At 43.9% G+C, this 25,784-nt stretch overlaps 1 long non-coding RNA gene across 26 annotated transcripts in view; it reads left to right on the top strand.

Annotated features, from left to right (window-relative positions):
- Window positions 1-25,784, top strand: part of LOC307189637 — a 2,307,304-nt gene that overhangs the window by 918,079 nt on the left and 1,363,441 nt on the right. For 24 of the 26 annotated variants that reach the window (XR_013829230.1, XR_013829231.1, XR_013829232.1 and 21 more), the window contains exon 4: window positions 507-584. The exons of the other annotated variants lie outside the window; for them this stretch is intronic. This is a non-coding gene — a long non-coding RNA (uncharacterized lncRNA). The remainder of the gene's footprint in view (window positions 1-506; window positions 585-25,784) is intronic. 26 annotated transcript variants of the gene reach the window in all.

The raw sequence follows: 25,784 nt of genomic DNA, 5'->3' as shown, positions 1-25,784 counted from the left end.
CTGGGTTCCACATGCATGTTTTAGCTGAAGGAAGAATACCTAAAATCTGGGTAGTTGAAACCCGTGGAATGGGTACCATGCAATATGACTTCAAAGGGTCTTCATTTGCTCACTGAACCTCTCCAATCCTATCACTGCTTCGTTTATGCCCCTGTACACATGCTTGATTCTCTTTCGGAGACATAGCAATCTATAGGTTTTAAGATACTTACTAGTCAGGTACATTCTTAGGCGTTTAATATGCGGTGTTGAGTCCATTTCGTTGAGCAAGGAGTAGCTCTTGTCTATTCCATATTTGGCTTAAGGAACTTTATCTGTGCTCATTTCAATCTCTGGTTTTATGCAGCACCCCAACTCACCTTTACCCTTAAGCAAGCATAAGTTGGTTTTCTAAATTTGAGACCCTGTTCTGTTCTGTAATTCAGTACCTGTGTAGCCAAGTTTACATTCCGTGTATTACTGATATCTTATGATGTTTCTTTTTCTGTGTGACTTATTTCAGTTAGAATCATCATACCTGAATCCACTCATTGTGCTGCTAAGGGCCTGATGACACAGATTTCATTGCTGCGTGATATTGCTTTGTAAGTAAATACCACAAGTTCTTTATCCATTTTTCACTTTCTGCGATGTTGAACTTGTACTGTAAACGAGGTTCTTGTAAACATAGCCGTTCCAAACTTTGGGGTGGCTGTGTCTTTTTGATTTTAATTTCCCTAATCTATAGGACCATAAGTGGAAGTGCCCTAGGTTCTGTTGCTTTGTTTTTTAGATGTTTCAGGAAACACCATACACTTCTCCCGAGTGGTTGTTGGCAATTTACATCCCGCCCATCAGCATAACAAGGCTTCCAGTTCTCCATGGCCTGTCCTGCCTTTCTGGATTTTACACTTTTTTCAGATGGCCCTTTTGACCGGGGGGAAGTGAGACTTCATTGTAGTGCAGATTTCCTTTGCAAGCTTGCTTGGTTGGCCAAAAAGGGCGTATGCGTTTTTTCCTGAATATATTCAGGAAAAAACGCATACGCCCTTTTTGGCCAAGTGCATCATTGTGGACGTTCTGCCTCTTTTCCTATGCTTTCAATGCAATTCCAGTCTACCTCCTGAAATCGGTTTCCTGCAATTCTGCCCCGCTTTCAAGTCCTCTTGGCAGCCTTACTTCAGTGTATTTTTGGACGATAGCTGTCATTTATAACTCTGCAGGTTTGTGAATTACAGTGCCCCTGAGCTCCTTTCTTCAACTCGCTTTCTTGTGACCTGGCCGCAACACCGCAGGATGGCTTCAGGCCCTAATCTGGTTCCGGCCCGGCATGCTGAGCCTTTGGTTAATTCCTCTTCCTGGTGGGAAATGAGAGTTAAATTTGCCCGTCCAGACACCTCCAGCTAGTCTCTCATTGGTTCTCGCTATTCCTGTTCATCTTCCGCAGAAATTGCAAACTGGGCCAAACAGGAGGTTAAAGACGCTGACTCTCGAAGTGGGGAGAGTGTTAGTAAAGCGTCTGGAATGTTGCACCCGAGTACCAGGGGAGGAAAACTGAGACATATTTGAACACGTCTCCCGTTCACATGGTTGATCATACTTGGGTTCCACATGCATGTTTTAGCTGAAGGAAGAATACCTTAAACCTGGAGAGTTGAGACCCGTGTAATGCGTACCATGCAATATGACTTCAAGGGGTCTTCATTTGCTCACCGAACCTCTCCAATCCTATCACTGCTGCGTTTATGCCCCTGTACACACGCTTGATTCTCTTTTGGAGACATAGCAATCCATAGGTTTTAAGATACTTACTAGTCAGGTACATTCTTAGGCGTTTAATATGGGGTGTTGAGTCTATTTCGTTGAGCAAGGAGTAGCTCTTGTCTATTCCATATTTGGCTTAAGGAACTTTATCTGTGCTCATTTCAATCTCTGGTTCTATGCAGCACCCCAACTCACCTTTCCCCTTAAGCAAGCATAAGTTGGTTTTCTAAATTTGAGACCCTGTTCTGTTCTGTAATTCAGTTCCTGTGTAGCCAAGTTTACATTCTGTGTATTAGTGATAACTTATGATGTTTCTTTTTCTGTGTGACTTATTTCAGTTAGAATCATCATACCTGAATCCACTCATTGTGCTGCTATGGGCCTGATGACACAGATTTCATTGCTGAGTGATATTGCTTTGTAAGTAAATACCACAACTTCTTTATCCATTTTTCACTTTCTGCGATGTTGAACTTGTACTGTAAACGAGGTTCTTGTAAACAGAGGCGTCCCAAACTTTGGGGTGGCTGTGTCTTTTTGATTTTAATTTCCCTAAGCTATAGGACCATAAGTGGAAGTGCCCTAGGTTCTGTTGCTTTGTTTTTTAGATGTTTCAGGAAACACCATACACTTCTCCCCAGTGTCTGTTGGCAATTTACATCCCGCCCATCAGCATAACAAGGCTCCCAGTTCTCCATGGCCTGTCCTGCCTTTCTGGATTTTACACTTTTTTCAGATGGCCCTTTTGACCGGGGGGAAGTGAGACTTCATTGTAGTGCAGATTTCCTTTGCAAGCTTGCTTGGTTGGCCAAAAAGGGCGTATGCGTTTTTTCCTGAATATATTCAGGAAAAAACGCATACGCCCTTTTTGGCCAAGTGCATCATTGTGTACGTTCTGCCTCTTTTCCTATGCTTTCAATGCAATTCCAGTCTACCTCCTGAAATCGGTTTCCTGCAATTCTGCCCCGCTTTCAAGTCCTCTTGGCAGCCTTACTTCAGTCTATTTTTGGACGATAGCTGTCATTTATAACTCTGCAGGTTTGTGAATTACAGTGCCCCTGAGCTCCTTTCTTCAACTCGCTTTCTTGTGACCTGGCCGCAACACCGCAGGATGGCTTCAGGCCCTAATCTGGTTCCGGCCCGGCATGCTGAGCCTTTGGTTAATTCCTCTTCCTGGTGGGAAATGAGAGTTAAATTTGCCCGTCCAGACACCTCCAGCTAGTCTCTCATTGGTTCTCGCTATTCCTGTTCATCTTCCGCAGAAATTGCAAACTGGGCCAAACAGGAGGTTAAAGACGCTGACTCTCGAAGTGGGGAGAGTGTTAGTAAAGCGTCTGGAATGTTGCACCCGAGTACCAGGGGAGGAAAACTGAGACATATTTGAACACGTCTCCCGTTCACATGGTTGATCATACTTGGGTTCCACATGCATGTTTTAGCTGAAGGAAGAATACCTTAAACCTGGAGAGTTGAGACCCGTGTAATGCGTACCATGCAATATGACTTCAAGGGGTCTTCATTTGCTCACCGAACCTCTCCAATCCTATCACTGCTGCGTTTATGCCCCTGTACACACGCTTGATTCTCTTTTGGAGACATAGCAATCCATAGGTTTTAAGATACTTACTAGTCAGGTACATTCTTAGGCGTTTAATATGGGGTGTTGAGTCTATTTCGTTGAGCAAGGAGTAGCTCTTGTCTATTCCATATTTGGCTTAAGGAACTTTATCTGTGCTCATTTCAATCTCTGGTTTTATGCAGCACCCCAACTCACCTTTCCCCTTAAGCAAGCATAAGTTGGTTTTCTAAATTTGAGACCCTGTTCTGTTCTGTAATTCAGTTCCTGTGTAGCCAAGTTTACATTCTGTGTATTAGTGATAACTTATGATGTTTCTTTTTCTGTGTGACTTATTTCAGTTACAATCATCATACCTGAATCCACTCATTGTGCTGCTATGGGCCTGATGACACAGATTTCATTGCTGAGTGATATTGCTTTGTAAGTAAATACCACAACTTCTTTATCCATTTTTCACTTTCTGCAATGTTGAACTTGTACTGTAAACGAGGTTCTTGTAAACAGAGGCGTCCCAAACTTTGGGGTGGCTGTGTCTTTTTGATTTTAATTTCCCTAAGCTATAGGACCATAAGTGGAAGTGCCCTAGGTTCTGTTGCTTTGTTTTTTAGATGTTTCAGGAAACACCATACACTTCTCCCCAGTGTCTGTTGGCAATTTACATCCCGCCCATCAGCATAACAAGGCTCCCAGTTCTCCATGGCCTGTCTTGCCTTTCTGGATTTTACACTTTTTTCAGATGGCCCTTTTGACCGGGGGGAAGTGAGACTTCATTGTAGTGCAGATTTCCTTTGCAAGCTTGCTTGGTTGGCCAAAAAGGGCGTATGCGTTTTTTCCTGAATATATTCAGGAAAAAACGCATACGCCCTTTTTGGCCAAGTGCATCATTGTGTACGTTCTGCCTCTTTTCCTATGCTTTCAATGCAATTCCAGTCTACCTCCTGAAATCGGTTTCCTGCAATTCTGCCCCGCTTTCAAGTCCTCTTGGCAGCCTTACTTCAGTCTATTTTTGGACGATAGCTGTCATTTATAACTCTGCAGGTTTGTGAATTACAGTGCCCCTGAGCTCCTTTCTTCAACTTGCTTTCTTGTGACCTGGCCGCAACACCGCAGGATGGCTTCAGGCCCTAATCTGGTTCTGGCACGGCACGCTGAGCCTTTGGTTAATTCCTCTTCCTGGTGGGAAATGAGAGTTAATTTTGCCCGTCCAGACACCTCCAGCTAGTCTCTCATTGGTTCTCGCTATTCCTGTTCATCTTCCGCAGAAATTGCAAACTGTGCTAAACAGGAGGTTAAAGGGACTGACTCTCCAAGTCGGGAGAGTGTTAGTAAAGCGTCTGGAATGTTGCACCCGAGTACCAGGGGAGGAAAACTGAGACATATTTGAACACGTCTCCCGATCACATGGTTGATCATACTCTAGGTTCCACATGCATGTTTTAGCTGAGGAAGAATACCTTAAACCTGGGTATTTGAAACCCGTGGAATGGGTACCATGCAATATGACTTCAAAGGGTCTTCATTTGCTCACCGAACATCTCCAATCCTATCACTGCTGCGTTTATGCCCCTGTACACATGCTTGATTCTCTTTCGGAGACATAGCAATCCATAGGTTTTAAGATACTTACTAGTCAGGTACATTCTTAGGCGTTTAATATGCGGTGTTGAGTCCATTTCGTTGAGCAAGGAGTAGCTCTTGTCTATTCCATATTTGGCTTAAGGAACTTTATCTGTGCTCATTTCAATCTCTGGTTTTATGCAGCACCCCAACTCACCTTTCCCCTTAAGCAAGCATAAGTTGGTTTTCTAAATTTGAGACCCTGTTCTGTTCTGTAATTCAGTTCCTGTGTAGCCAAGTTTACATTCCGTGTATTAGTGATATCTTATGATGTTTCTTTTTCTGTGTGACTTATTTCAGTTAGAATCATCGTACCTGAATCCACTCATTATGCTGCTATGGGCCTGATGACATAGATTTCATTGCTGAGTGATACTGCATTGTACGTAAGTACCACAAGTTCTTTATCCATTTTTCACTTTCTGTGATATTGAACTTGTATAGTAAACGAGGTTCTTATAAACGGAGGCGTCCCAAACTTTGGGGTGGCTGTGTCTTTTTGATTTTAATTTCCCTAAGCTATAGGACCATAAGTGGCAGTGCCCTAGGCTCTGTTGCTTTGTTTTTTAGATGTTTCAGGAAACACCATACAGTTCTCCCGAATGGTTGTTGGCAATTTACATCCCGCCCATCAGCATAACAAGGCTCCCAGTTCTCCATGGCCTGTCCTGCCTTTCTGGATTTTACACTTTTTTCAGATGGCCCTTTTGACCGGGGGGAAGTGAGACTTCATTGTAGTGCAGATTTCCTTTGCAAGCTTGCTTGGTTGGCCAAAAAGGGCGTATGCGTTTTTTCCTGAATATATTCAGGAAAAAACGCATACGCCCTTTTTGGCCAAGTGCATCATTGTGGACGTTCTGCCTCTTTTCCTATGCTTTCAATGCAATTCCAGTCTACCTCCTGAAATCGGTTTCCTGAAATTCTGCCCCGCTTTCAAGTCCTCTTGGCAGCCTTACTTCAGTATATTTTTGGACGATAGCTGTCATTTATAACTCTGCAGGTTTGTGAATTACAGTGCCCCTGAGCTCCTTTCTTCAACTCGCTTTCTTGTGACCTGGCCGCAACACCGCAGGATGTCTTCAGGCCCTAATCTGGTTCCGGCACGGCACGCTGAGCCTTTGGTTATTTCCTCTTCCTGTTGGCAAATGAGAGTTAAATTTGCCCGTCCAGACACCTCCAGCTAGCCTCTCATTGGTTCTCGCTATTCCTGTTCATCTTCCGCAGAAATTGCAAACTGGGCCAAACAGGAGGTTAAAGGCGCTGACTCTCCAAGTGGGGAGAGTGTTAGTAAAGCGTCTGGAATGTTGCACCCGAGTACCAGGGGAGGAAAACTGAGACATATTTGAACACGTCTCCCGTTCACATGGTTGATCATACTTGGGTTCCACATGCATGTTTTAGCTGAAGGAAGAATACCTTAAACCTGGAGAGTTGAGACCCGTGTAATGCGTACCATGCAATATGACTTCAAAGGGTCTTCATTTGCTCACCGAACCTCTCCAATCCTATCACTGCTGCGTTTATGCCCCTGTACACACGCTTGATTCTCTTTTGGAGACATAGCAATCCATAGGTTTTAAGATACTTACTAGTCAGGTACATTCTTAGGCGTTTAATATGGGGTGTTGAGTCCATTTCGTTGAGCAATGAGTAGCTCTTGTCTATTCCATATTTGGCTTAAGGAACTTTATCTGTGCTCATTTCAATCTCTGGTTTTATGCAGCACCCCAACTCACCTTTCCCCTTAAGCAAGCATAAGTTGGTTTTCTAAATTTGAGACCCTGTTCTGTTATGTAATTCAGTTCCTGTGTAGCCAAGTTTACATTCCGTGTATTAGTGATAACTTATGATGTTTCTTTTTCTGTGTGACTTATTTCAGTTAGAATCATCATACCTGAATCCACTCATTATGCTGCTACGGGCCTGATGACATAGATTTCATTGCTGAGTGATACTGCATTGTACGTAAGTACCACAAGTTCTTTATACATTTTTCACTTTCTGCGATGTTGAACTTGTACTGTAAACGAGGTTCTTGTAAACAGAGGCGTCCCAAACTTTGGGGTGGCTGTGTCTTTTTGATTTTAATTTCCCTAAGCTATAGGACCATAAGTGGCAGTGCCCTAGGCTCTGTTGCTTTGTTTTTTAGATGTTTCAGGAAACACCATACACTTCTCCCGAGTGGTTGTTGGCAATTTACATCCCGCCCATCAGCATAACAAGGCTCCCAGTTCTCCATGGCCTGTCTTGCCTTTCTGGATTTTACACTTTTTTCAGATGGCCCTTTTGACCGGGGGGAAGTGAGACTTCATTGTAGTGCAGATTTCCTTTGCAAGCTTGCTTGGTTGGCCAAAAAGGGCGTATGCGTTTTTTCCTGAATATATTCAGGAAAAAACGCATACGCCCTTTTTGGCCAAGTGCATCATTGTGGACGTTCTGCCTCTTTTCCTATGCTTTCAATGCAATTCCAGTCTACCTCCTGAAATCGGTTTCCTGCAATTCTGCCCCGCTTTCAAGTCCTCTTGGCAGCCTTACTTCAGTCTATTTTTGGACGATAGCTGTCATTTATAAGTCTGCAGGTTTGTGAATTACAGTGCCCCTGAGCTCCTTTCTTCAACTCGCTTTCTTGTGACCTGGCCGCAACACCGCAGGATGGCTTCAGGCCCTAATCTGGTTCTGGCACGGCATGCTGAGCCTTTGGTTAATTCCTCTTCCTGGTGGGAAATGAGAGTTAAATTTGCCCGTCCAGACACCTCCAGCTAGCCTCTCATTGGTTCTCGCTATTCCTGTTCATCTTCCGCAGAAATTGCAAACTGGGCCAAACAGGAGGTTAAAGGGACTGACTCTCCAAGTGGGGAGAGTGTTAGTAAAGCGTCTGGAATGTTGCACCCGAGTACCAGGGGAGGAAAACTGAGACATATTTGAACACGTCTCCCGTTCACATGGTTGATCATACTTGGGTTCCACATGCATGTTTTAGCTGAAGGAAGAATACCTTAAACCTGGAGAGTTAAGACCCGTGTAATGGATACCATGCAATATGACTTCAAAGGGTCTTCATTTGCTCACCGAACCTCTCCAATCCTATCACTGCTGCGTTTATGCCCCTGTACACATGCTTGATTCTCTTTCGGAGACATCGCAATCCATAGGTTTTAAGATACTTACTAGTCAGGTACATTCTTAGGCGTTTAATATGCGGTGTTGAGTCCATTTCGTTGAGCAAGGAGTAGCTCTTGTCTATTCCATATTTGACTTAAGGAACTTTATCTGTGCTCATTTAAATCTCTGGTTTTATGCAGCACCCCAACTCACCTTTCCCCTTAAGCAAGCATAAGTTGGTTTTCTAAATTTGAGACCCTGTTCTGTTCTGTAATTCAGTTCCTGTGTAGCCAAGTTTACATTCCGTGTATTAGTGATATCTTATGATGTTTCTTTTTCTGTGTGACTTACTTCAGTTAGAATCATCATACCTGAATCCACTCATTGTGCTGCTAAGGGCCTGATGACACAGATTTCATTGCTGAGTGATATTGCTTTGTAAGTAAATACCACAACTTCTTTATCCATTTTTCACTTTCTGCGATGTTGAACTTGTACTGTAAACGAGGTTCTTGTAAACAGAGCCGTTCCAAACTTTGGGGTGGCTGTGTCTTTTTGATTTTAATTTCCCTAAGCTATAGGACCATAAGTGGAACTGCCCTAGGTTCTGTTGCTTTGTTTTTTAGATGTTTCAGGAAACACCATACACTTCTCCCGAGTGGTTGTTGGCAATTTACATCCCGCCCATCAGCAGAACAAGGCTCCCAGTTCTCCATGGCCTGTCCTGCCTTTCTGGATTTTACACTTTTTTCAGATGGCCCTTTTGACCGGGGGGAAGTGAGACTTCATTGTAGTGCAGATTTCCTTTGCAAGCTTGCTTGGTTGGCCAAAAAGGGCGTATGCGTTTTTTCCTGAATATATTCAGGAAAAAACGCATACGCCCTTTTTGGCCAAGTGCATCATTGTGGACGTTCTGCCTCTTTTCCTATGCTTTCAATGCAATTCCAGTCTACCTCCTGAAATCGGTTTCCTGCAATTCTGCCCCGCTTTCAAGTCCTCTTGGCAGCCTTACTTCAGTCTATTTTTGGACGATAGCTGTCATTTATAACTCTGCAGGTTTGTGAATTACAGTGCCCCTGAGCTCCTTTCTTCAACTCGCTTTCTTTTGAGCTGGCCGCAACACCGCAGGATGGCTTCAGGCCCTAATCTGGTTCCGGTACGGCACGCTGACCCTTTGGTTATTTCCTCTTCCTGTTGGGAAATGAGAGTTAAATTTGCCCGTCCAGACACCTCCAGCTAGCCTCTCATTGGTTCTCGCTATTCCTGTTCATCTTCCGCAGAAATTGCAAACTGGGCCAAACAGGAGGTTAAAGACGCTGACTCTCCAAGTGGGGAGAGTGTTAGTAAGGCGTCTGGAACGTTGCACCCGAGTACCAGGGGAGGAAAACTGAGACATATTTGAACACGACTCCCGTTCACATGGTTGATCATACTTGGGTTCCACATGCATGTTTTAGCTGAAGGAAGAATACCTAAAATCTGGGTAGTTGAAACCCGTGGAATGGGTACCATGCAATATGACTTCAAAGGGTCTTCATTTGCTCACCGAACCTCTCCAATCCTATCACTGCTGCGTTTATGCCCCTGTACACATGCTTGATTCTCTTTCGGAGACATAGCAATCCATAGGTTTTACGATACTTACTAGTCAGGTACATTCTTAGGCGTTTAATATGCGGTGTTGAGTCCATTTCGTTGAGCAAGGAGTAGCTCTTGTCTATTCCATATTTGGCTTAAGGAACTTTATCTGTGCTCATTTCAATCTCTGGTTTTATGCAGCAACCCAACTCACCTTTCCCCTTAAGCAAGCATAAGTTGGTTTTCTAAATTTGAGACCCTGTTCTGTTCTGTAATTCAGTTCCTGTGTAGCCAAGTTTACATTCCGTGTATTACTGATATCTTATGATGTTTCTTTTTCTGTGTGACTTATTTCAGTTAGAATCATCATACCTGAATCCACTCATTGTGATGCTAAGGGCCTGATGACATAGATTTCATTGCTGAGTGATATTGCTTTGTAAGTAAATACCACAACTTCTTTATCCATTTTTCACTTTCTGCGATGTTGAACTTGTACTGTAAACGAGGTTCTTGTAAACAGAGCCGTTCCAAACTTTGGGGTGGCTGTGTCTTTTTGATTTTAATTTCCCTAAGCTATAGGACCATAAGTGGAAGTGCCCTAGGCTCTGTTGCTTTGTTTTTTAGATGTTTCAGGAAACACCATACACTTCTCCCGAGTGTCTGTTGGCAATTTACATCCCGCCCATCAGCAGAACAAGGCTCCCAGTTCTCCATGGCCTGTCCTGCCTTTCTGGATTTTACACTTTTTTCAGATGGCCCTTTTGACCGGGGGGAAGTGAGACTTCATTGTAGTGCAGATTTCCTTTGCAAGCTTGCTTGGTTGGCCAAAAAGGGCGTATGCGTTTTTTCCTGAATATATTCAGGAAAAAACGCATACGCCCTTTTTGGCCAAGTGCATCATTGTGGACGTTCTGCCTCTTTTCCTATGCTTTCAATGCAATTCCAGTCTACCTCCTGAAATCGGTTTCCTGCAATTCTGCCCCGCTTTCAAGTCCTCTTGGCAGCCTTACTTCAGTCTATTTTTGGACGATAGCTGTCATTTATAACTCTGCAGGTTTGTGAATTACAGTGCCCCTGAGCTCCTTTCTTCAACTCGCTTTCTTGTGACCTGGCCGCAACACCGCAGGATGGCTTCAGGCCCTAATCTGGTTCCGGACCGGCATGCTGAGCCTTTGGTTAATTCCTCTTCCTGGTGGGAAATGAGAGTTAAATTTGCCCGTCCAGACACCTGCAGCTAGCCTCTCATTGTTTCTCGCTATTCCTGTTCATCTTCTGCAGAAATTGCAAACTGGGCCAAACAGGAGGTTAAAGGGACTGACTCTCCAAGTCGGGAGAGTGTTAGTAAAGCGTCTGGAATGTTGCACCCGAGTACCAGGGGAGGAAAACTGAGACATATTTGAACACGTCTCCCGTTCACATGGTTGATCATACTTGGGTTCCACATGCATGTTTTAGCTGAAGGAAGAATACCTTAAACCTGGAGAGTTAAGACCCGTGTAATGGGTACCATGCAATATGACTTCAAAGGGTCTTCATTTGCTCACCGAACCTCTCCAATCCTATTACTGCTGCGTTTATGCCCCTGTACACATGCTTGATTCTCTTTTGGAGACATAGCAATCCATAGGTTTTCCGATACTTACTAGTCAGGTACATTCTTAGGCGTTTAATATGTGGTGTTGAGTCCATTTCGTTGAGCAAGGAGTAGCTCTTTTCTATTCCATATTTGGCTTAAGGAACTTTATCTGTGCTCATTTCAATCTCTGGTTTTATGCAGCACCCCAACTCACCTTTCCCCTTAAGCAAGCATAAGTTGGTTTTCTAAATTTGAGACCCTGTTCTGTTCTGTAATTCAGTTCCTGTGTAGCCAAGTTTACATTCCGTGTATTACTGATATCTTATGATGTTTTTTTTTCTGTGTGACTTATTTCAGTTAGAATCATCATACCTGAATCCACTCATTGTGCTACTAAGGGCCTGATGACACAGATTTCATTGCTGAGTGATATTGCTTTGTAAGTAAATACCACAACTTCTTTATCCATTTTTCACTTTCTGCGATGTTGAACTTGTACTGTAAACGAGGTTCTTGTAAACAGAGCCGTTCCAAACTTTGGGGTGGCTGTGTCTTTTTGATTTTAATTTCCCTAAGCTATAGGACCATAAGTGGAACTGCCCTAGGTTCTGTTGCTTTGTTTTTTAGATGTTTCAGGAAACACCATACACTTCTCCCGAGTGGTTGTTGGCAATTTACATCCCGCCCATCAGCAGAACAAGGCTCCCAGTTCTCCATGGCCTGTCCTGCCTTTCTGGATTTTACACTTTTTTCAGATGGCCCTTTTGACCGGGGGGAAGTGAGACTTCATTGTAGTGCAGATTTCCTTTGCAAGCTTGCTTGGTTGGCCAAAAAGGGCGTATGCGTTTTTTCCTGAATATATTCAGGAAAAAACGCATACGCCCTTTTTGGCCAAGTGCATCATTGTGGACGTTCTGCCTCTTTTCCTATGCTTTCAATGCAATTCCAGTCTACCTCCTGAAATCGGTTTCCTGCAATTCTGCCCCGCTTTCAAGTCCTCTTGGCAGCCTTACTTCAGTCTATTTTTGGACGATAGCTGTCATTTATAACTCTGCAGGTTTGTGAATTACAGTGCCCCTGAGCTCCTTTCTTCAACTCGCTTTCTTTTGAGCTGGCCGCAACACCGCAGGATGGCTTCAGGCCCTAATCTGGTTCCGGTACGGCACGCTGACCCTTTGGTTATTTCCTCTTCCTGTTGGGAAATGAGAGTTAAATTTGCCCGTCCAGACACCTCCAGCTAGCCTCTCATTGGTTCTCGCTATTCCTGTTCATCTTCCGCAGAAATTGCAAACTGGGCCAAACAGGAGGTTAAAGACGCTGACTCTCCAAGTGGGGAGAGTGTTAGTAAGGCGTCTGGAACGTTGCACCCGAGTACCAGGGGAGGAAAACTGAGACATATTTGAACACGACTCCCGTTCACATGGTTGATCATACTTGGGTTCCACATGCATGTTTTAGCTGAAGGAAGAATACCTAAAATCTGGGTAGTTGAAACCCGTGGAATGGGTACCATGCAATATGACTTCAAAGGGTCTTCATTTGCTCACCGAACCTCTCCAATCCTATCACTGCTGCGTTTATGCCCCTGTACACATGCTTGATTCTCTTTCGGAGACATAGCAATCCATAGGTTTTACGATACTTACTAGTCAGGTACATTCTTAGGCGTTTAATATGCGGTGTTGAGTCCATTTCGTTGAGCAAGGAGTAGCTCTTGTCTATTCCATATTTGGCTTAAGGAACTTTATCTGTGCTCATTTCAATCTCTGGTTTTATGCAGCAACCCAACTCACCTTTCCCCTTAAGCAAGCATAAGTTGGTTTTCTAAATTTGAGACCCTGTTCTGTTCTGTAATTCAGTTCCTGTGTAGCCAAGTTTACATTCCGTGTATTACTGATATCTTATGATGTTTCTTTTTCTGTGTGACTTATTTCAGTTAGAATCATCATACCTGAATCCACTCATTGTGATGCTAAGGGCCTGATGACATAGATTTCATTGCTGAGTGATATTGCTTTGTAAGTAAATACCACAACTTCTTTATCCATTTTTCACTTTCTGCGATGTTGAACTTGTACTGTAAACGAGGTTCTTGTAAACAGAGCCGTTCCAAACTTTGGGGTGGCTGTGTCTTTTTGATTTTAATTTCCCTAAGCTATAGGACCATAAGTGGAAGTGCCCTAGGCTCTGTTGCTTTGTTTTTTAGATGTTTCAGGAAACACCATACACTTCTCCCGAGTGTCTGTTGGCAATTTACATCCCGCCCATCAGCAGAACAAGGCTCCCAGTTCTCCATGGCCTGTCCTGCCTTTCTGGATTTTACACTTTTTTCAGATGGCCCTTTTGACCGGGGGGAAGTGAGACTTCATTGTAGTGCAGATTTCCTTTGCAAGCTTGCTTGGTTGGCCAAAAAGGGCGTATGCGTTTTTTCCTGAATATATTCAGGAAAAAACGCATACGCCCTTTTTGGCCAAGTGCATCATTGTGGACGTTCTGCCTCTTTTCCTATGCTTTCAATGCAATTCCAGTCTACCTCCTGAAATCGGTTTCCTGCAATTCTGCCCCGCTTTCAAGTCCTCTTGGCAGCCTTACTTCAGTCTATTTTTGGACGATAGCTGTCATTTATAACTCTGCAGGTTTGTGAATTACAGTGCCCCTGAGCTCCTTTCTTCAACTCGCTTTCTTGTGACCTGGCCGCAACACCGCAGGATGGCTTCAGGCCCTAATCTGGTTCCGGACCGGCATGCTGAGCCTTTGGTTAATTCCTCTTCCTGGTAGGAAATGAGAGTTAAATTTGCCCGTCCAGACACCTGCAGCTAGCCTCTCATTGTTTCTCGCTATTCCTGTTCATCTTCTGCAGAAATTGCAAACTGGGCCAAACAGGAGGTTAAAGGGACTGACTCTCCAAGTCGGGAGAGTGTTAGTAAAGCGTCTGGAGTGTTGCACCCGAGTACCAGGGGAGGAAAACTGAGACATATTTGAACACGTCTCCCGTTCACATGGTTGATCATACTTGGGTTCCACATGCATGTTTTAGCTGAAGGAAGAATACCTTAAACCTGGAGAGTTAAGACCCGTGTAATGGGTACCATGCAATATGACTTCAAAGGGTCTTCATTTGCTCACCGAACCTCTCCAATCCTATTACTGCTGCGTTTATGCCCCTGTACACATGCTTGATTCTCTTTTGGAGACATAGCAATCCATAGGTTTTCCGATACTTACTAGTCAGGTACATTCTTAGGCGTTTAATATGTGGTGTTGAGTCCATTTCGTTGAGCAAGGAGTAGCTCTTTTCTATTCCATATTTGGCTTAAGGAACTTTATCTGTGCTCATTTCAATCTCTGGTTTTATGCAGCACCCCAACTCACCTTTCCCCTTAAGCAAGCATAAGTTGGTTTTCTAAATTTGAGACCCTGTTCTGTTCTGTAATTCAGTTCCTGTGTAGCCAAGTTTACATTCCGTGTATTACTGATATCTTATGATGTTTTTTTTTCTGTGTGACTTATTTCAGTTAGAATCATCATACCTGAATCCACTCATTGTGCTACTAAGGGCCTGATGACACAGATTTCATTGCTGAGTGATATTGCTTTGTAAGTAAATACCACAACTTCTTTATCCATTTTTCACTTTCTGCGATGTTGAACTTGTACTGTAAACGAGGTTCTTGTAAACAGAGCCGTTCCAAACTTTGGGGTGGCTGTGTCTTTTTGATTTTAATTTCCCTAAGCTATAGGAGCATAAGTGGCAGTGCCCTATGCTCTGTTGCTTTGTTTTTTAGAGGTTTCAGGAAACACCATACACTTCTCCCGAGTGGTTGTTGGCAATTTACATCCCGCCCATCAGCAGAACAAGGCTCCCAGTTCTCCATGGCCTGTCCTGCCTTTCTGGATTTTACACTTTTTTCAGATGGCCCTTTTGACCGGGGGGAAGTGAGACTTCATTGTAGTGCAGATTTCCTTTGCAAGCTTGCTTGGTTGGCCAAAAAGGGCGTATGCGTTTTTTCCTGAATATATTCAGGAAAAAACGCATACGCCCTTTTTGGCCAAGTGCATCATTGTGGACGTTCTGCCTCTTTTCCTGTGCTTTCAATGCAATTCCAGTCTACCTCCTGAAATCGGTTTCCTGCAATTCTGCCCCGCTTTCAAGTCCTCTTGGCAGCCTTACTTCAGTCTATTTTTGGACGATAGCTGTCATTTATAACTCTGCAGGTTTGTGAATTACAGTGCCCCTGAGCTCCTTTCTTCAACTCGCTTTCTTTTGAGCTGGCCGCAACACCGCAGGATGGCTTCAGGCCCTAATCTGGTTCCGGTACGGCACGCTGAGCCTTTGGTTATTTCCTCTTCCTGTTGGGAAATGAGAGTTAAATTTGCCCGTCCAGACACCTCCAGCTAGCCTCTCATTGGTTCTCGCTATTCCTGTTCATCTTCTGCAGAAATTGCAAACTGGGCCAAACAGGAGGTTAAAGACGCTGACTCTCCAAGTGGGGAGAGTGTTAGTAAGGCGTCTGGAACGTTGCACCCGAGTACCAGGGGAGGAAAACTGAGACATATTTGAACACGACTCCCGTTCACATGGTTGATCATACTTGGGTTCCACATGCATGTTTTAGCTGAAGGAAGAATACCTAAAACCTGGGTAGTTGAAACCCGTGGAATGGGTACCATGCAATATGACTTCAAAGGGTCTTCATTTGCTCACCGAACCTCTCCAATCCTATCACTGCTGCGTTTATGCCACTGTACACATGCTTGATTCTCTTTCGGAGACATAGCAATCCATAGGTTTTACGATACTTACTAGTCAGGTACATTCTTAGGCGTTTAATATGCGGTGTTGAGTCCATTTCGTTGAGCAAGGAGTAGCTCTTGTCTATTCCATATTTGGCTTAAGGAACTTTATCTGTGCTCATTTCAATCTCTGGTTTTATGCAGCAACCCAACTCACCTTTCCCCTTAAGCAAGCATAAGTTGGTTTTCTAAATTTGAGACCCTGTTCTGTTCTGTAATTCAGTTCCTGTGTAGCCAAGTTTACATTCCGTGTATTACTGATATCTTATGATGTTTCTTTTTCTGTGTGACTTATTTCAGTTAGAATCATCATACCTGAATCCACTCATTGTGATGCTAAGGGCCTGATGACATAGATTTCATTGCTGAGTGATATTGCTTTGTAAGTAAATACCACAACTTCTTTATCCATTTTTCACTTTCTGCGATGTTGAACTTGTACTGTAAACGAGGTTCTTGTAAACAGAGCCGTTCCAAACTTTGGGGTGGCTGTGTCTTTTTGATTTTAATTTCCCTAAGCTATAGGACCATAAGTGGAAGTGCCCTAGGCTCTGTTGCTTTGTTTTTTAGATGTTTCAGGAAACACCATACACTTCTCCCGAGTGTCTGTTGGCAATTTACATCCCGCCCATCAGCAGAACAAGGCTCCCAGTTCTCCATGGCCTGTCCTGCCTTTCTGGATTTTACACTTTTTTCAGATGGCCCTTTTGACCGGGGGGAAGTGAGACTTCATTGTAGTGCAGATTTCCTTTGCAAGCTTGCTTGGTTGGCCAAAAAGGGCGTATGCGTTTTTTCCTGAATATATTCAGGAAAAAACGCATACGCCCTTTTTGGCCAAGTGCATCATTGTGGACGTTCTGCCTCTTTTCCTATGCTTTCAATGCAATTCCAGTCTACCTCCTGAAATCGGTTTCCTGCAATTCTGCCCCGCTTTCAAGTCCTCTTGGCAGCCTTACTTCAGTCTATTTTTGGACGATAGCTGTCATTTATAACTCTGCAGGTTTGTGAATTACAGTGCCCCTGAGCTCCTTTCTTCAACTCGCTTTCTTGTGACCTGGCCGCAACACCGCAGGATGGCTTCAGGCCCTAATCTGGTTCCGGACCGGCATGCTGAGCCTTTGGTTAATTCCTCTTCCTGGTGGGAAATGAGAGTTAAATTTGCCCGTCCAGACACCTGCAGCTAGCCTCTCATTGTTTCTCGCTATTCCTGTTCATCTTCCGCAGAAATTGCAAACTGGGCCAAACAGGAGGTTAAAGGGACTGACTCTCCAAGTCGGGAGAGTGTTAGTAAAGCGTCTGGAGTGTTGCACCCGAGTACCAGGGGAGGAAAACTGAGACATATTTGAACACGTCTCCCGTTCACATGGTTGATCATACTTGGGTTCCACATGCATGTTTTAGCTGAAGGAAGAATACCTTAAACCTGGAGAGTTAAGACCCGTGTAATGGGTACCATGCAATATGACTTCAAAGGGTCTTCATTTGCTCACCGAACCTCTCCAATCCTATTACTGCTGCGTTTATGCCCCTGTACACATGCTTGATTCTCTTTTGGAGACATAGCAATCCATAGGTTTTAAGATACTTACTAGTCAGGTACATTCTTAGGCGTTTAATATGTGGTGTTGAGTCCATTTCGTTGAGCAAGGAGTAGCTCTTTTCTATTCTATATTTGGCTTAAGGAACTTTATCTGTGCTCATTTCAATCTCTGGTTTTATGCAGCACCCCAACTCACCTTTCCCCTTAAGCAAGCATAAGTTGGTTTTCTAAATTTGAGACCCTGTTCTGTTCTGTAATTCAGTTCCTGTGTAGCCAAGTTTACATTCCGTGTATTACTGATATCTTATGATGTTTTTTTTTCTGTGTGACTTATTTCAGTTAGAATCATCATACCTGAATCCACTCATTGTGCTACTAAGGGCCTGATGACACAGATTTCATTGCTGAGTGATATTGCTTTGTAAGTAAATACCACAACTTCTTTATCCATTTTTCACTTTCTGCGATGTTGAACTTGTACTGTAAACGAGGTTCTTGTAAACAGAGCCGTTCCAAACTTTGGGGTGGCTGTGTCTTTTTGATTTTAATTTCCCTAAGCTATAGGAGCATAAGTGGCAGTGCCCTATGCTCTGTTGCTTTGTTTTTTAGATGTTTCAGGAAACACCATACACTTCTCCCGAGTGGTTGTTGGCAATTTACATCACGCCCATCAGCATAACAAGGCTCCCAGTTCTCCATGGCCTGTCCTGCCTTTCTGGATTTTACACTTTTTTCAGATGGCCCTTTTGACCGGGGGGAAGTGAGACTTCATTGTAGTGCAGATTTCCTTTGCAAGCTTGCTTGGTTGGCCAAAAAGGGCGTATGCGTTTTTTCCTGAATATATTCAGGAAAAAACGCATACGCCCTTTTTGGCCAAGTGCATCATTGTGGACGTTCTGCCTCTTTTCCTATGCTTTCAATGCAATTCCAGTCTACCTCCTGAAATCGGTTTCCTGCAATTCTGCCCCGCTTTCAAGTCCTCTTGGCAGCCTTACTTCAGTCTATTTTTGGACGATAGCTGTCATTTATAACTCTGCAGGTTTGTGAATTACAGTGCCCCTGAGCTCCTTTCTTCAACTCGCTTTCTTGTGAGCTGGCCGCAACACCGCAGGATGTCTTCAGGCCCTAATCTGGTTCCGGCACGGCACGCTGAGCCTTTGGTTATTTCCTCTTCCTGTTGGGAAATGAGAGTTAAATTTGCCCGTCCAGACACCTCCAGCTAGCCTCTCATTGGTTCTCGCTATTCCTGTTCATCTTCCGCAGAAATTGCAAACTGGGCCAAACAGGAGGTTAAAGGCGCTGACTCTCCAAGTGGGGAGAGTGTTAGTAAAGCATCTGGAATGTTGCACCCGAGTACCAGGGGAGGAAAACTGAGACATATTTGAACACGTCTCCCGTTCACATGGTTGATCATACTTGGGTTCCACATGCATGTTTTAGCTGAAGGAAGAATACCTTAAACCTGGAGAGTTGAGACCCGTGTAATGGGTACCATGCAATATGACTTCAAAGGGTCTTCATTTGCTCACCGAACCTCTCCAATCCTATCACTGCTGCGTTTATGCCCCTGTACACACGCTTGATTCTCTTTTGGAGACATAGCAATCCATAGGTTTTAAGATACTTACTAGTCAGGTACATTCTTAGGCGTTTAATATGCGGTGTTGAGTCCATTTCGTTGAGCAAGGAGTAGCTCTTGTCTATTCCATATTTGGCTTAAGGAACTTTATCTGTGCTCATTTCAATCTCTGGTTTTATGCAGCACCCCAACTCACCTTTCCCCTTAAGCAAGCATAAGTTGGTTTTCTAAATTTGAGACCCTGTTCTGTTCTGTAATTCAGTTCCTGTGTAGCCAAGTTTACATTCCATGTATTACTGATATCTTATGATGTTTCTTTTTCTGTGTGACTTATTTCAGTTAGAATCATCATACCTGAATCCACTCATTGTGATGCTAAGGGCCTGATGACATAGATTTCATTGCTGAGTGATATTGCTTTGTAAGTAAATACCACAACTTCTTTATCCATTTTTCACTTTCTGCGATGTTGAACTTGTACTGTAAACGAGGTTCTTGTAAACAGAGCCGTCCCAAACTTTGGGGTGGCTGTGTCTTTTTGATTTTAATTTCCCTAAGCTATGGGACCATAAGTGGCAGTGCCCTAGGCTCTGTTGCTTTGTTTTTTAGATGTTTCAGGAAACACCATACACTTCTCCCGAGTGTCTGTTGGCAATTTACATCCCGCCCATCAGCATAACAAGGCTCCCAGTTCTCCATGGCCTGTCCTGCCTTTCTGGATTTTACACTTTTTTCAGATGGCCCTTTTGACCGGGGGGAAGTTAGACTTCATTGTAGTGCAGATTTCCTTTGCAAGCTTGCTTGGTTGGCCAAAAAGTGCGTATGCGTTTTTTCCTGAATATATTCAGGAAAAAACGCATATGCCCTTTTTGGCCAAGTGCATCATTGTGGACGTTCTGCCTCTTTTCCTATGCTTTCAATGCAATTCCAGTCTACCTCCTGAAATCGGTTTCCTGCAATTCTGCCCCGCTTTCAAGTCCTCTTGGCAGCCTTACTTCAGTCTATTTTTGGACGATAGCTGTCATTTATAACTCTGCAGGTTTGTGAATTACAGTGCCCCTGAGCTCCTTTCTTCAACTCGCTTTCTTGTGACCTGGCCGCAACACCGCAGGATGGCTTCAGGCCCTAATCTGGTTCCGGCACGGCACGCTGAGCCTTTGGTTAATTCCTCTTCCTGGTGGGAAATGAGAGTTAAATTTGCCCGTCCAGACACCTTCAGCTAGCCTCTCATTGGTTCTCGCTATTCCTGTTCATCTTCCGCAGAAATTGCAAACTGGGCCAAACAGGAGGTTAAAGGGACTGACTCTCCAAGTCGGGAGAGTGTTAGTAAAGCGTCTGGAATGTTGCACCCGAGTACCAGGGTACGAAAACTGGGACATATTTGAACACGTCTCCCGATCACATGGTTGATCATACTCTAGGTTCCACATGCATGTTTTAGCTGAAGGAAGAATACCTTAAACCTGGGTAGTTGAAACCCGTGGAATGGGTACCATGCAATATGACTTCAAAGGGTCTTCATTTGCTCACCGAACCTCTCCAATCCTATCACTGCTGCGTTTATGCCCCTGTACACATGCTTGATTCTCTTTCGGAGACATAGCAATCCATAGGTTTTAAGATACTTACTAGTCAGGTACATTCTTAGGCGTTTAATATGGGGTGTTGAGTCCATTTCGTTGAGCAAGGAGTAGCTCTTGTCTATTCCATATTTGGCTTAAGGAACTTTATCTGTGCTCATTTCAATCTCTGGGTTTATGCAGCACCCCAACTCACCTTTACCCTTAAGCAAGCATAAGTTGGTTTTCTAAATTTGAGACCCTGTTCTGTTCTGTAATTCAGTTCCTGTGTAGCCAAGTTTACATTCCGTGTATTACTGATATCTTATGATGTTTCTTTTTCTGTGTGACTTATTTCAGTTAGAATCATCATACCTGAATCCACTCATTGTGCTGCTAAGGGCCTGATGACATAGATTTCATTGCTGAGTGATATTGCTTTATAAGTAAATACCACAACTTCTTTATCCATTTTTCACTTTCTGCGATGTTGAACTTGTACTGTAAACGAGGTTCTTGTAAACAGAGGCGTCCCAAACTTTGGGGTGGCTGTGTCTTTTTGATTTTAATTTCCCTAAGCTATAGGACCATAAGTGGCAGTGCCCTAGGCTCTGTTGCTTTGTTTTTTAGATGTTTCAGGAAACACCATACACTTCTCCTGAGTGTCTGTTGGTAATTTACATCCCGCCCATCAGCATAACAAGGCTCCCAGTTCTCCATGGCCTGTCCTGCCTTTCTGGATTTTACACTTTTTTCAGATGGCCCTTTTGACCGGGGGGAATTGAGACTTCATTGTAGTGCAGATTTCCTTTGCAAGCTTGCTTGGTTGGCCAAAAAGGGCGTATGTATTTTTTCCTGAATATATTCAGGAAAAAACGCATACGCCCTTTTTGGCCAAGTGCATCATTGTGGACGTTCTGCCTCTTTTCCTATGCTTTCAATGCAGTTCCAGTCTACCTTCTGAAATCGGTTTCCTGCAATTCTGACCCGCTTTCAAGTCCTCTTGGCAGCCTTACTTCAGTCTATTTTTGGACGATAGCTGTCATTTATAACTCTGCAGGTTTGTGAATTACAGTGCCCCTGAGCTCCTTTCTTCAACTCGCTTTCTTTTGAGCTGGCCGCAACACCGCAGGATGGCTTCAGGCCCTAATCTGATTCTGGTACGGAACGCTGAGCCTTTGGTTATTTCCTCTTCCTGGTGGGAAATGAGAGTTAAATTTGCCCGTCCAGACACCTCCAGCTAGTCTCTCATTGGTTCTCACTATTCCTGTTCATCTTCCGCAGAAATTGCAAACTGGGCCAAACAGGAGGTCAAAGGGACTGACTCTCCAAGTCGGGAGAGTGTTAGTAAAGCGTCTGGAATGTTGCACCCGAGTACCAGGTACGAAAACTGAGACATATTTGAACACGTCTCCCGATCACATGGTTGATCATACTCTAGGTTCCACATGCATGTTTTAGCTGAAGGAAGAATACCTTAAACCTGGGTAGTTGAAACCCGTGGAATGGGTACCATGCAATATGACTTCAAAGGGTCTTCATTTGCTCACCGAACCTCTCCAATCCTATCACTGCTGCGTTTATGCCCCTGTACACATGCTTGATTCTCTTTCGGAGACATAGCAATCCATAGGTTTTAAGATACTTACTAGTCAGGTACATTCTTAGGCGTTTAATATGCGGTGTTGAGTCCATTTCGTTGAGCAAGGAGTAGCTCTTGTCTATTCCATATTTGGCTTAAGGAACTTTATCTGTGCTCATTTCAATCTCTGGTTTTATGCAGCACCCCAACTCACCTTTACCCTTAAGCAAGCATAAGTTGGTTTTCTAAATTTGAGAACCTGTTCTGTTCTGTCATTCAGTTCCTGTGTAGCCAAGTTTACAATCCGTGTATTACTGATATCTTATGATGTTTCTTTTTCTGTGTGACTTATTTCAGTTAGAATCATCATACCTGAATCCACTCATTGTGCTGCTAAGGGCCTGATGACACAGATTTCATTGCTGAGTGATATTGCTTTGTAAGTAAATACCACAACTTCTTTATCCATTTTTCACTTTCTGCGATGTTGAACTTGTACTGTAAACGAGGTTCTTGTAAACAGAGCCGTTCCAAACTTTGGGGTGGCTGTGTCTTTTTGATTTTAATTTCCCTAAGCTATAGGACCATAAGTGGCAGTGCCCTAGGCTCTGTTGCTTTGTTTTTTAGATGTTTCAGGAAACACCATACACTTCTCCCGAGTGTCTGTTGGCAATTTACATCCCGCCCATCAGCATAACAAGGCTCCCAGTTCTCCATGGCCTGTCCTGCCTTTCTGGATTTTACACTTTTTTCAGATGGCCCTTTTGACCAGGGGGAAGTGAGACTTCATTGTAGTGCAGATTTCCTTTGCAAGCTTGCTTGGTTGGCCAAAAAGGGCGTATGCGTTTTTTCCTGAATATATTCAGGAAAAAACGCATACGCCCCTTTTGGCCAAGTGCATCATTTTGGACGTTCTGCCTCTTTTCCTATGCTTTCAATGCAATTCCAGTCTACCTCCTGAAATCGGTTTCCTGCAATTCTGCCCCGCTTTCAAGTCCTCTTGGCAGCCTTACTTCAGTCTATTTTTGGACGATAGCTGTCATTTATAACTCTGCAGGTTTGTGAATTACAGTGCCCCTGAGCTCCTTTCTTCAACTCGCTTTATTTTGAGCTGGCCGCAACACCGCAGGATGGCTTCAGGCCCTAATCTGGTTCCGGTACGGCACGCTGAGCCTTTGGTTAATTCCTCTTCCTGGTGGGAAATGAGAGTTAAATTTGCCAGTCCAGACACCTCCAGCTAGTCTCTCATTGGTTCTCGCTATTCCTGTTCATCTTCCACAGAAATTGCAAACTGGGCCCAACAAGAAGTTATAGGGACTGACTCTCCAAGTGGGGAGAGTGTTAGTAAAGCGTCTGGAATGTTGCACCCGAGTACCATGGGAGGAAAACTGAGACATATTTGAACACGTCTCCCGTTCACATGGTTGATCATACTTGGGTTCCACATGCATGTTTTAGCTGAAGGAAGAATACCTTAAACCTGTGTATTTGAAACACGTGGAATGGGTACCATGCAATATAACTTCAAAGGGTCTTCATTTGCTCACCGAACCTCTCCAATCCTATCACTGCTGCGTTTATGCCCCTGTACACATGCTTGATTCTCTTTCGGAGACATAGCAATCCATAGGTTTTAAGATACTTACTAGTCAGGTACATTCTTAGGTGTTTAATATGGGGTGTTGAGTCCATTTCGTTGAGCAAGGAGTAGCTCTTGTCTATTCCATATTTGGCTTAAGGAACTTTATCTGTGCTCATTTCAATCTCTGGGTTTATGCAGCACCCCAACTCACCTTTACCCTTAAGCAAGCATAATTTGGTTTTCTAAATTTGAGACCCTGTTCTGTTCTGTCATTCAGTTCCTGTGTAGCCAAGTTTACAATCCGTGTATTACTGATATCTTATGATGTTTATTTTTCTGTGTGACTTATTTCAGTTAGAATCATCATACCTGAATCCACTCATTGTGCTGCTAAGGGCCTGATGACACAGATTTCATTGCTGAGTGATATTGCTTTGTAAGTAAATACCACAACTTCTTTATCCATTTTTCACTTTCTGCGATGTTGAACTTGTACTGTAAACGAGGTTCCTGTAAACAGAGCCGTTCCAAACTTTGGGGTGGCTGTGTCTTTTTGATTTTAATTTCCCTAAGCTATAGGACCATAAGTGGCAGTGCCCTAGGCTCTGTTGCTTTGTTTTTTAGATGTTTAAGGAAACACCATACACTTCTCCGGAGTGTCTGTTGGCAATTTACATCCCGCCCATCAGCATAACAAGGCTCCCAGTTCTCCATGGCCTGTCCTGCCTTTCTGGATTTTACACTTTTTTCAGATGGCCCTTTTGACCGGGGGGAAGTGAGACTTCATTGTAGTGCAGATTTCCTTTGCAAGCTTGCTTGGTTGGCCAAAAAGGGCGTATGCGTTTTTTCCTGAATATATTCAGGAAAAAACGCATACGCCCTTTTTGGCCAAGTGCATCATTGTGGACGTTCTGCCTCTTTTCCTATGCTTTCAATGCAATTCCAGTCTACCTCCTGAAATCGGTTTCCTGCAATTCTGCCCCGCTTTCAAGTCCTCTTGGCAGCCTTACTTCAGTCTATTTTTGGACGATAGCTGTCATTTATAACTCTGCAGGTTTGTGAATTACAGTGCCCCTGAGCTCCTTTCTTCAACTCGCTTTCTTTTGAGCTGGCCGCAACACCGCAGGATGGCTTCAGGCCCTAATCTGGTCCCGGTACGGCACGCTGAGCCTTTGGTTAATTCCTCTTCCTGGTGGGAAATGAGAGTTAAATTTGCCCGTCCAGACACCTCCAGCTAGTCTCTCATTGGTTCTCATTATTCCTGTTCATCTTCCGCAGAAATTGCAAACTGGGCCAAACAGGAGGTTAAAGGGACTGACTCTCCAAGTCGGGAGAGTGTTAGTAAAGCGTCTGGAATGTTGCACCCGAGTACCAGGGTACGAAAACTGGGACATATTTGAACACGTCTCCCGATCACATGGTTGATCATACTCTAGGTTCCACATGCATGTTTTAGCTGAAGGAAGAATACCTTAAACCTGGGACGCATACGCCCTTTTTGGCCAAGTGCATCATTGTGGACGTTCTGCCTCTTTTCCTATGCTTTCAATGCAATTCCAGTCTACCTCCTGAAATCGGTTTCCTGCAATTCTGCCCCGCTTTCAAGTCCTCTTGGCAGCCTTACTTCAGTCTATTTTTGGACGATAGCTGTCATTTGTAACTCTGCAGGTTTGTGAATTACAGTGCCCCTGAGCTCCTTTCTTCAACTCGCTTTCTTGTGACCTGGCCGCAACACCACAGGATGGCTTCAGGCCCTAATCTGGTTCCGGCACGGCACGCTGAGCCTTTGGTTATTTCCTCTTCCTGGTGGGAAATGAGAGTTAAATTTGCCCGTCCAGACACCTCCAGCTAGTCTCTCATTGGTTCTCGCTATTCCTGTTCATCTTCCGCAGAAATTGCAAACTGTGCCAAACAGGAGGTTAAAGGCGCTGACTCTCCAAGTGGGGAGAG

The sequence above is a fragment of the Stenella coeruleoalba genome, assembly GCF_951394435.1.
Source record: "Stenella coeruleoalba genome assembly, chromosome: 7".
NCBI classification, from domain to species: Eukaryota; Metazoa; Chordata; class Mammalia; order Artiodactyla; family Delphinidae; genus Stenella; species Stenella coeruleoalba.
This window is presented reverse-complemented; position numbering and strand designations above follow the sequence as displayed.